The following is an 11,012-nucleotide window of genomic DNA, read 5'->3' as shown; positions in this document are numbered from 1 at the left end:
CGGGATCAACATATCCTGGAGTACCTATAACCGCAGTTGTCAGGTGAGTTTGATCAACGCTTATAGACCGTGAAGTTCCAAAATAAACCTTGGCTCGGTAATTCTCATCTAACAATATGTTTCCAGATTTTATGTCTCTGTGATAAATAGGAGATGCCGCAGCCGAGTGAAGGTAGGAGAGAGCTCCCGCGGTGTCTATGGCAATTCGCACACGTAACTCCCACGTGATTAATGTGTGATCATCCTCTTCATGAAGAAGTTGGAAAAGGTTTCCGTTGGGAATGAACTCGTAAACAAGCAGGGGCACCTCTGTTTCAAGACAGCATCCTAATATATTCACGATGTTTCGGTGGTTGATCTGCGAGAGTAAGCAAACTTCGTTTATGAAATCTTCGAGTTTATCTTGATCCACGACCTTAGATTACTTTACCGCTACGATCCTACCATCAGCAAGCATCCCTTTGAACACTGTTCCTTGCCCACCATGACCAAGCACTCTGTCTAAACTGAAGTTCTCTGTAGCTTTCTCCAATTCTTTAGAGCTGAATACAATTGCTTTCTCTACGTAGCCTTCTCTAGAGGCCAATTGTTGCTGCAATAAAAGACCTCCATTTCGCTTAAAGAACTTTTTCATGCGGTTGGTCTTTCTATACTTCTTAATAAAGATGTATAGCCATATTCCAACGCTCACCACTAACACTGTCAAACCTATGCTGACCCCTGCAAGTGTTATCAATTTCGTCAATTGTCTTACAGTTTTAGTGATTAAATGAAATGTATTAATTATTCAAGATAAAATTTTAATGAAGATATATGTTACCAAAAACTAATTTCGGAAAACAGTTTTGTTTCTTAACCAAANAAAAAAAAAAAAAAAAAAAAAAAAAAACAAACGAATACGTACATTCACTCCCACATCATCTATAAATTACAATGTTATTATATCGTAATGTGTTGAAATTTAATATTTTTTATTATTTCATTACTAGTTTTTTTAATTTAAATTTAATCTACAGTTAAGTGTATGATCTTCCCTTTTTTTTGGTTAACAAATTAGTCAATCATCATTAACTATCTTATTATATAAAACTTACAACTTAACAGGGAATCTGTAATTATTAACTTAACAAAAATAGTCAAGCGTTCAAGTTGTTTAAAACCTTTCTACATTTATTGGGAAATAAAATTTATAAAACTTTGGCTAGTTTCTCATGGAAAGATTAAGATATATTAAAGAAAATATTTTTCAAATGTTAGAAATCGAATGTGATTTGTTTTAGGGGTTTAGAATTTTAAAGTGAAAGCATAAAATGCAGTTTGTTCTATGGGAACAATGAAAAGATGTATAAACAATACGTTGAAGTAAAAAAGGTTGGAAAACATGAGGCAGAAGTGTAACTAATTCTTTTTTCATGAAAAGTAAGTTGAACAAAATTTATATTTGCTGAATAGTAAATTATTAGTTTTAAAAGTGAAGATGTGACAACAATTAAAAAAAAAAGTGATCTTTAATTAAGGAGAAAAATTAAAATAAAGTTACTGGATTTACCTATATAGATTGCTAATGTTTTACTCTTCTTGGGCACACATCGATAGGCACCCGGAATGTTCTGACAAATTTCGCCGCTTTTAGTACAAAGGCCGGGACGTCCATCATCTTTGAGCTGTTTACACTCATCAACATCTAGATGAAAATGAAAATTCAAGAAATTAATAAATAATATGATATGATCTTAATTTAACTATAGGCCAGGTAGAGATATGATTTGGAGAGCGAGCTCCAATTATTTACCTTTGCAGTCGTTTAGAAGGTAAGGATTACCCTCGTAACCATTGATACAAGCACATCTTAGGTAGAGCTCATCACCGGCGCAGTAGCAAGGGCTAGAGTGAAAGTCGAAAAGGTTTTGGCGGCACCCCAAGGATTCTTCAAACGAAAGATTAGACGTAATAACTTGCCACTTTAGCTCAATTGTAGCATATTTCCCAGCGTGAAGCTTTTTCGGATCAGTTCTGTTGGGCCTCAGTGAGGGTTGGCCATATTCATCGGTACTGCACTCTTGTCTTGTTTCGTTACCGTCGTTGCTCTCTATTTTCACGCCAATTACTCGACCGACGTCCGCAGGTGTACTTGCGTTGCAACATTTAAAGCCATCGCAGCCTGATTCTGTGTACATTTGTGGTATTAGGTCATGATCTACATCACAAATGGAGACGCATCCAACAATTCTGGGATCAATATTCGTTAGTGTAGCCTTGCTGTTGCACCCAAAAGACACGAGTGTGTTATTTTCGCTGATGGAAAAGGGGGTTCCCGTGAAATTCAGAAGCTCTTTCAAGTTTTGTCCATTCGCCCCAGAACACCCCACAGAAGTTATTTCCGTTTTGATGCGGAGTGTTCCATGCGGAACGGACGACCCGTAAATATTTACTGGTCTCGGATGGTCGATTTGCACCACTTCTTTCTTTATACTAGGCAGATACGGGACGGAGGTAGATTGGTTGCATTGGACTTCGTACGAGCGGTTGAGGTAGCAATCGTTTCCGATCCCAAAAGGGTACGGTATCGAGACCTTTCCACAATGAGTGGGACAAGAGCTCGAAATGGTGAGCTCTTCTGAACTAGTATTCAAGACAAGTAGTAGAACACACAAACGAATCCAGTGAACACACTTCATTTCCTTTTTATCTTTTTTTTTTTGGTTTTTGTTTTCTTTGTAATTTTGTTTTCGCTTGTCCACTCTCTACAACTCTTCTTAATATATATGGTGATTTTTCAGTGAGATCATCCCATGAAATAGAAATTTAATATATGTGGAAAATTGGTCCAAACCTCCCCCCGACATACCACACAATACACTACGGGGAGTATGGTGATGGCATCCTCAAAACCTAATGTCATGGTTTACTTTTTTCACACGTTTGCGTTTTATTAAATTGCTACGACGACTTAGAGAGAAAAATGTCCTTAATTACAGTGTGTGTTATGTTTAGGTGCAGCAGATTTCAAAAGTCTCTTATCATTTACTCTGAATCACGTGTCTTGTTAAATTGATTCCCTGGACTTGGTGTAAGACTGTAAGTCAATGAAACTAGTGAGAATAAATTACAGACATCAATGTGCTTATACGCTCAACTAATAAACACGAAAAGTTATGATCTAGAAAATAATTTGTTTTTAATGCCAAAATCTATATAATAATACTAGCAAACCAACGATCTCTTCTTAATCCATCGCTTTATTAGTTCTCCTTACTTTCGTTATTAATCAACTAATTACGTTGTAATGGTTACTTATTAGAGAACTATGCTTTCATACTCAGTTTATATCTCTTTTTATTGCGTAGTTTATGGTGATAGACCCTTTGTATTGGCATTTTGGATTATGTGTGTAGTGATTCATATTTGTTTTCTTAAAGCACATGTGCATTGCGATTTTTTTTTGTCTTTAATGGGTTTGTTTCCAGCTTTTCAACCGAGACCAATAGTATAACTATAAATCTCTTTCCAAAGAATTAAAAATTTTAAAGATTAAATTTCCAAAGTACATATACTTTGCTTATAAATCTTGATGTTTGACATCTCTCTCATTCATTCTCAGATTCTGATGACAGTATATTTGTGTGTAATATTATCTTTCAGTTAATGTATACAATTTCAAAGCATAGTAATTAAATATTATAGCATTAAGAAGATGTATTATTTGATAATTTTTTTTTACACGTTTGCAACATATGGTAGTGCTAATCCTTTTTATCCATGGTATGGATATATCATATATTAATTGCAGGACTTGTAGTGACAATAGAGTCATATATATATATATATATGCTCAAACAAATTTTAACCAGCATGATAAAAACAAGCTTTCCCACAAGCATTACACATACACTTCAATATCCGATTGGTAATTGCAGAGAATACATTTACAATTTTTCATCGTTTGAACTTTGAACTTGTAGCCGTTTATCGTTTTGTGACCTACTCCTTGGTTTGTTGAGCATGGGTGAGAAAGAGATGGCTTAATCGTTGTATTTTAACCTAACCGTTGTGTTCTCTTCGATCGGTTCTAAGAATTGGCGGATTTATTCATATACTTCGTTGACTCTGTCGCTGACACTGACTCTGAAAGTAGTACACGAACTGGTACAAGAAGCAGTATGATTGATACGGAGCAACACAAAGAAAATCAAACCATGGAGCTAACTAATTATTTAAAAGGTCTAGATTTCGAAACTCATCAACAACAAGCCTATTTTGGAGATATTTATCAAGACTCATGAGTAAAGATTGACACGTATTGCAACATCTCGTCTTCCACAATCATGCCGTCATGCACAATAATGCCGACATTTGTCTTCTTGGATAATTATGACCTTCCACAATAACATTAGGGGACTTAATCACTATGACCATAACTTTGATATGTCTTAATTATTGCTGCAATATACGACTTGTCCAATAGAGGAAGAAGATATAAAATATTGTTTACATCTGGAATATAAAATATTCGAGAGGACAAATTGTTTTTTTTCTCATGACGACTCATTCTCTAATCAAAACAACTCAACACAAATGATAGCCATTCATGGATTCAAGATAAAAGTGGGGATTTTATAAATTTAATTTTAGTTATCAGTTCATATTATCCATAGTAAATAAATTTATTATTATCTATTTTTTTTTAAAATTACAAATACATCTCAGTTTAAAAAGAGAATTTGTTAGCAATGTCACTTTTGAGATATCTTTTTAAAAAGGATAATTTTCTTTGGTCATTTTCATTATTGTTTTTTCTTGTAATTTTANACAATACACTACGGGGAGTATGGTGATGGCATCCTCAAAACCTAATGTCATGGTTTACTTTTTTCACACGTTTGCGTTTTATTAAATTGCTACGACGACTTAGAGAGAAAAATGTCCTTAATTACAGTGTGTGTTATGTTTAGGTGCAGCAGATTTCAAAAGTCTCTTACCATTTACTCTGAATCACGTGTCTTGTTAAATTGATTCCCTGGACTTGGTGTAAGACTGTAAGTCAATGAAACTAGTGAGAATAAATTACAGACATCAATGTGCTTATACGCTCAACTAATAAACACGAAAAGTTATGATCTAGAAAATAATTTGTTTTTAATGCCAAAATCTATATAATAATACTAGCAAACCAACGATCTCTTCTTAATCCATCGCTTTATTAGTTCTCCTTACTTTCGTTATTAATCAACTAATTACGTTGTAATGGTTACTTATTAGAGAACTATGCTTTCATACTCAGTTTATATCTCTTTTTATTGCGTAGTTTATGGTGATAGACCCTTTGTATTGGCATTTTGGATTATGTGTGTAGTGATTCATATTTGTTTTCTTAAAGCACATGTGCATTGCGATTTTTTTTTGTCTTTAATGGGTTTGTTTCCAGCTTTTCAACCGAGACCAATAGTATAACTATAAATCTCTTTCCAAAGAATTAAAAATTTTAAAGATTAAATTTCCAAAGTACATATACTTTGCTTATAAATCTTGATGTTTGACATCTCTCTCATTCATTCTCAGATTCTGATGACAGTATATTTGTGTGTAATATTATCTTTCAGTTAATGTATACAATTTCAAAGCATAGTAATTAAATATTATAGCATTAAGAAGATGTATTATTTGATAATTTTTTTTTACACGTTTGCAACATATGGTAGTGCTAATCCTTTTTATCCATGGTATGGATATATCATATATTAATTGCAGGACTTGTAGTGACAATAGAGTCATATATATATATATATATGCTCAAACAAATTTTAACCAGCATGATAAAAACAAGCTTTCCCACAAGCATTACACATACACTTCAATATCCGATTGGTAATTGCAGAGAATACATTTACAATTTTTCATCGTTTGAACTTTGAACTTGTAGCCGTTTATCGTTTTGTGACCTACTCCTTGGTTTGTTGAGCATGGGTGAGAAAGAGATGGCTTAATCGTTGTATTTTAACCTAACCGTTGTGTTCTCTTCGATCGGTTCTAAGAATTGGCGGATTTATTCATATACTTCGTTGACTCTGTCGCTGACACTGACTCTGAAAGTAGTACACGAACTGGTACAAGAAGCAGTATGATTGATACGGAGCAACACAAAGAAAATCAAACCATGGAGCTAACTAATTATTTAAAAGGTCTAGATTTCGAAACTCATCAACAACAAGCCTATTTTGGAGATATTTATCAAGACTCATGAGTAAAGATTGACACGTATTGCAACATCTCGTCTTCCACAATCATGCCGTCATGCACAATAATGCCGACATTTGTCTTCTTGGATAATTATGACCTTCCACAATAACATTAGGGGACTTAATCACTATGACCATAACTTTGATATGTCTTAATTATTGCTGCAATATACGACTTGTCCAATAGAGGAAGAAGATATAAAATATTGTTTACATCTGGAATATAAAATATTCGAGAGGACAAATTGTTTTTTTTCTCATGACGACTCATTCTCTAATCAAAACAACTCAACACAAATGATAGCCATTCATGGATTCAAGATAAAAGTGGGGATTTTATAAATTTAATTTTAGTTATCAGTTCATATTATCCATAGTAAATAAATTTATTATTATCTATTTTTTTTTAAAATTACAAATACATCTCAGTTTAAAAAGAGAATTTGTTAGCAATGTCACTTTTGAGATATCTTTTTAAAAAGGATAATTTTCTTTGGTCATTTTCATTATTGTTTTTTCTTGTAATTTTAAATGGCCATTTTACCTCTATTTGAATAATATTAAAGTCAATAAATGAAAAATAAGTTTTTTCTGCAAAAAAACAAAATAATTTACCGCCAAAAAAAAAATTCCGATAAAACATTTTTCGCCAACAAAACTTACAACAAAAAAAATTCCGACAAAACATTTTTCACCAACAAAACTTACAACAAAAAATATTTTGACAAATAATTTTTGCACCAAAAATTTTCCGCTAAAAAAAATTATAAATTTTTTAGAAGATTTTAAACAATTTGTGCTTCCAAGGTACTATAGTATGTATCTGCTCCACTCTGATTCTGATTACGAACCATGCTATCAAGGCTGCTTCAGAGATCTTTTAATTGATTCTTGAGGCTAACTATCTCAGCTTCTTTGCTTATGAATCGAGATGTATTGACCACCATTTGTTGTGACATATGCATCATTTATTGATGAAGAATGATAGCCTTCCATGAATTTATGTTATTGAGTTATGAAGACTGGTCATTCGTTTACTGTAGCCATCCGTTAACTGATCAACTTTATGATTTAGAGTATCAATAGTTGGTATTGGCAAGGGCATTCTATGTTTGCCAGTTGAGTACTTTTTCTCCTTGACCAGCAAAGTTGACATCTCTTGAGAGTATCTTTTGGCTATATGCTATATTGTCTTTGACGAAGTCTTCTAGCGGAGGGAAATCTTTAGAGTGTATCATCATGATTTGTTTGGGTTTGTCACGTCGTTGATACTAGGCTTTTATTATCTATCCTAGTAGGTCTCAATTAACCTTATGCATTTATAATATCGAAGGTGTCAATCCAAATGGAATTTTGCTAATCACTCAAGATGCAATCAATTAGTTTACAAAACAAGAAGCTAACATGCAGTAACAGGAGAGAGCATAAATGAGCTAAGCATGCAGAGACTAACAAGCAAGCTATTACAACAGAAAACTGGACAAGCTTAAAGATGCAAAAACAATTAGATGAGAAGGGTCCTAAGGATGGAAGTAATTGATGTAGGCAGAGTCACTTAGTCTATAGGGTGTTTAACATACCACAATCTAGTTATCCCTAGATAATGAAATATAGCTTAGCTAATCCAATCTCTTGACAGAAGCTACTCAGACTCAATCACTTCTAAACCTAACTCTCGCTAGAGAAATATGATCAAGCAAGCATTACAAACAAGTTCATTCACGTCAAAAAACATCCTAGACATCTAATCTCTTAGGCTAGGAATGTAAGTGTCTAGCACTAGCTTGTGCAGACATTTCATCAAACACTTGGTAGGTGTTGAAATGTCTAAGACTTAGTTCCAATTGAACAGAGAGAAACTAGCAAATCAAACTCTAGTCCAAAAGGGAAACACATAAATTCAAGCTTAAAAACCCTATATACTAAGATTCTCCACCTAAACTATCCCATCCTCAAGAACCCTAATTCACTACTCAAGAACAATCATCATCAAAAAACCCATACATCATTAAAACAAGCATGATTAGATAGATAATGATGAGATAAACAACTTTGTAGAAGAAATCAAATGCAAAAACTGAATATATTAAGAGAAATTTTGATTACAAAATCAGAAAATGTTTTGGTGGCTACATATAAACCCTAGGATAAAAGCAATCTCCTCTGAGTAAAGGCTTAAAAGTCTATTTATAACAAAACATAGGAAGCCCTCAAACATAAAACGACAAGATAAATAAGCAGTTCAGGGACGCCTCTTGGATACACCGGTCGAGACGCGTTTACGACGTCCGATCGAGTGGGCAATATCTATGACCATCTTGGATGCTCGATCGAGTCGCAAAACTTGTTCTTCTGCTGGTTGTCTTTCTCCCATTCGATCGATGCGTCCTAGCTGTACTCCTTATTGTGTTCGGTCGAGTCGCGGCTGCGTGATACACATCTTGATCAAGTTGTGTCTAGATGATACTTAGGAGTCACCTCCTGGGACTTCTTGATTGAGTTGTGTCTTAAGGGTGCTCAGGAATCGCCTCATGGGACATCTTGATCGAATCTTGTTTTGAGGGTGCTCAGGAATCACGTCCTTGGACGTCTTGATCGAGTCCTTGAGGATGCTCAGGAATCGCCTCTTGGGACGTCTTGATCGAGTCGCGTCTTGAGGATTCTCAGGAATCACCTCTTGGGACGTCTCTGATTGGCTTGGAACAACCAGCATTAGAAAGATAACTCCATTTCCTACAACTTTGATGATGACGTCGGAAGCTGAATCCCAACAGAAGATTTTCATTTGACTCGATCAAATAGGTGGAAGGACTTCTAAGTCGGGTCGCTGGGTAGCGCAGATCGAGTTGTTGGTCATCCATGACTTCAAGTCGAGTTGTTGGACTGCTTTCCTGCTCCTTGTTTGCTTTTGATGGTTTTCACATCTCCTGAACACCTAAAATAACTCCAATATGCAAGATGCATGCGAGACCAATGCAAAGACTACCTAGATATGCATATTATACAAAAGAGACTAAAAACAATGCAAAACAATGAGTTTAGATAGCAAAATGAATGAAAAATGAACGATGAAAGAATGTAAAATATATACATATCATTCATTCTGAATATCGGACAATAAAGTCATATTTTCCATCATCAAGTGGGCCGACAGTGGGATCTCCCTAAGATATCTTTTGTAAAGAGGATCTTTCTTCTTTCGCCTTCTTTGATATGTCTCATCGTTAGATTCATAGTCTGTTACAGTACATGCAATACATGAACACACCTCAAAATATTGATGGCTATTCTCATCCATAAAAGGATAAACAATTGTTCTGTCTTGACCAAAAGAGAGTGGTTGAGGTATCTGCCGCTTTTTTCAACCATGAAATTTGTGTTCATCAATTTGGATGGCAAACTGGGTGAACAATTGCCTTCAGAATGATGATGATCTTGGTTTCTCGAACTTGAATTCAGTTGTACCATCATGTTAGAAATGAAAGCTAACTCCACATGATTGGACAGAAGATTGAGTCGCCTGATGCATTTTTTCGTAGCATGTAACCCATGATTCTGGTAACCAATGACACAGTCGTAGTTCTTCATGAGAAATTTGTCAAGGAATCTGAATGGAGTTAGGTGATTGAGACGCAGTTGTAATTTTGAGATACAGAGCTTCATCATATAAGGGTAAAACAATATCAAAAGCATGATCCTGGATTATATAGATAATTTGATGGTGTAAGGTTGCTACAACACTTTTTTCTTGCATTGGTGCACCAACGAGTTGTAGTTGAAACTTAATCATCTTCAGTAGATTTGGATCTTTTAGAGAAACATTAAAATTTGGAAACAGCGTTATAAAAACAGTTCATGCATTTAATGTTGTCTGAACCGTTCCGATGCAAGCTTGTTGGTATAATTTGAGTCTTGAATCTACCAAAGCTATGCGTGCTACAACTGGTAGTCCTTTTCGAGCGTGTAAGGTTAGACCGATTAGTACAATCCCAAAGTGGAGATGAGTGTATCCTTGTTGTTGCTATAGCCGGAGTAAATTTTCAAGAATATTGAGTGAGATGAATTTTTCTTCTTCAGTGGCTGGGACTTTGGCATGATGAAAATTTGCTGGACTGGAAATACTCCATGACTTTTCGTGATGAGGACGGTTGAATGAGCTCATGTACACTTCTGATCGAAAAAGCACTAGGCTTTTTGGCAAATATTCATACGGATTTATAAGTGGAAGGATTGTTTGAAGAAGTTGATATCTTGAAACATATTTGATTTCATAAAGAGAAATTATATTAGAGGATTAAGAACAATTTTTTCTTTTTGGTAAAGTAGAAATTGCGAGAGAATCGGTAGCCGAAAGATTTGAGGTAGACATGAGAAATGGAAGAATGTTTTCCAGAACATTCAAAACAATTAGCCACAAACATATGCATAGAGGATGATAATTGAATTGTCTAATAGAAATTCAAGTTTAGGTACCAGATCATTGTCATCGATTATATCTAATCTTACTTGGTAAATTCATAATTGGATATGTTTTCCCTCCCAAATCTCTACTTTTGTGAAGATTGCATGATTTCTTAAAACAATCACTACAAATTTAAACTTAATTTAAATTTAATTTTCTCCCATATAAAACTTAAATACATTTTCATGATAATTTAAAAATCAGTTTTTTGTTTAGCCCAACATGTCTCTCCAGTCTCAACTCTAAACATCAACCTTTCTTTATAAACCAATGTTTGTTTTTGTAAGTGAGACTTCTTATTTGAAAATGCTATA

At 34.4% G+C, this 11,012-nt stretch overlaps 1 pseudogene; it reads right to left on the bottom strand.

Annotated features, from left to right (window-relative positions):
• LOC104779037 overlaps positions 1 to 2,678 on the bottom strand; it is a 4,142-nt pseudogene extending 1,464 nt beyond the window's left edge.

This window comes from Camelina sativa, chromosome 3 (assembly GCF_000633955.1).
Source record: "Camelina sativa cultivar DH55 chromosome 3, Cs, whole genome shotgun sequence".
Taxonomy (NCBI): Eukaryota; Viridiplantae; Streptophyta; class Magnoliopsida; order Brassicales; family Brassicaceae; genus Camelina; species Camelina sativa.
Note: the sequence above shows the minus strand (reverse complement) of the source record. Positions and strands in the feature narration are given on the sequence as shown.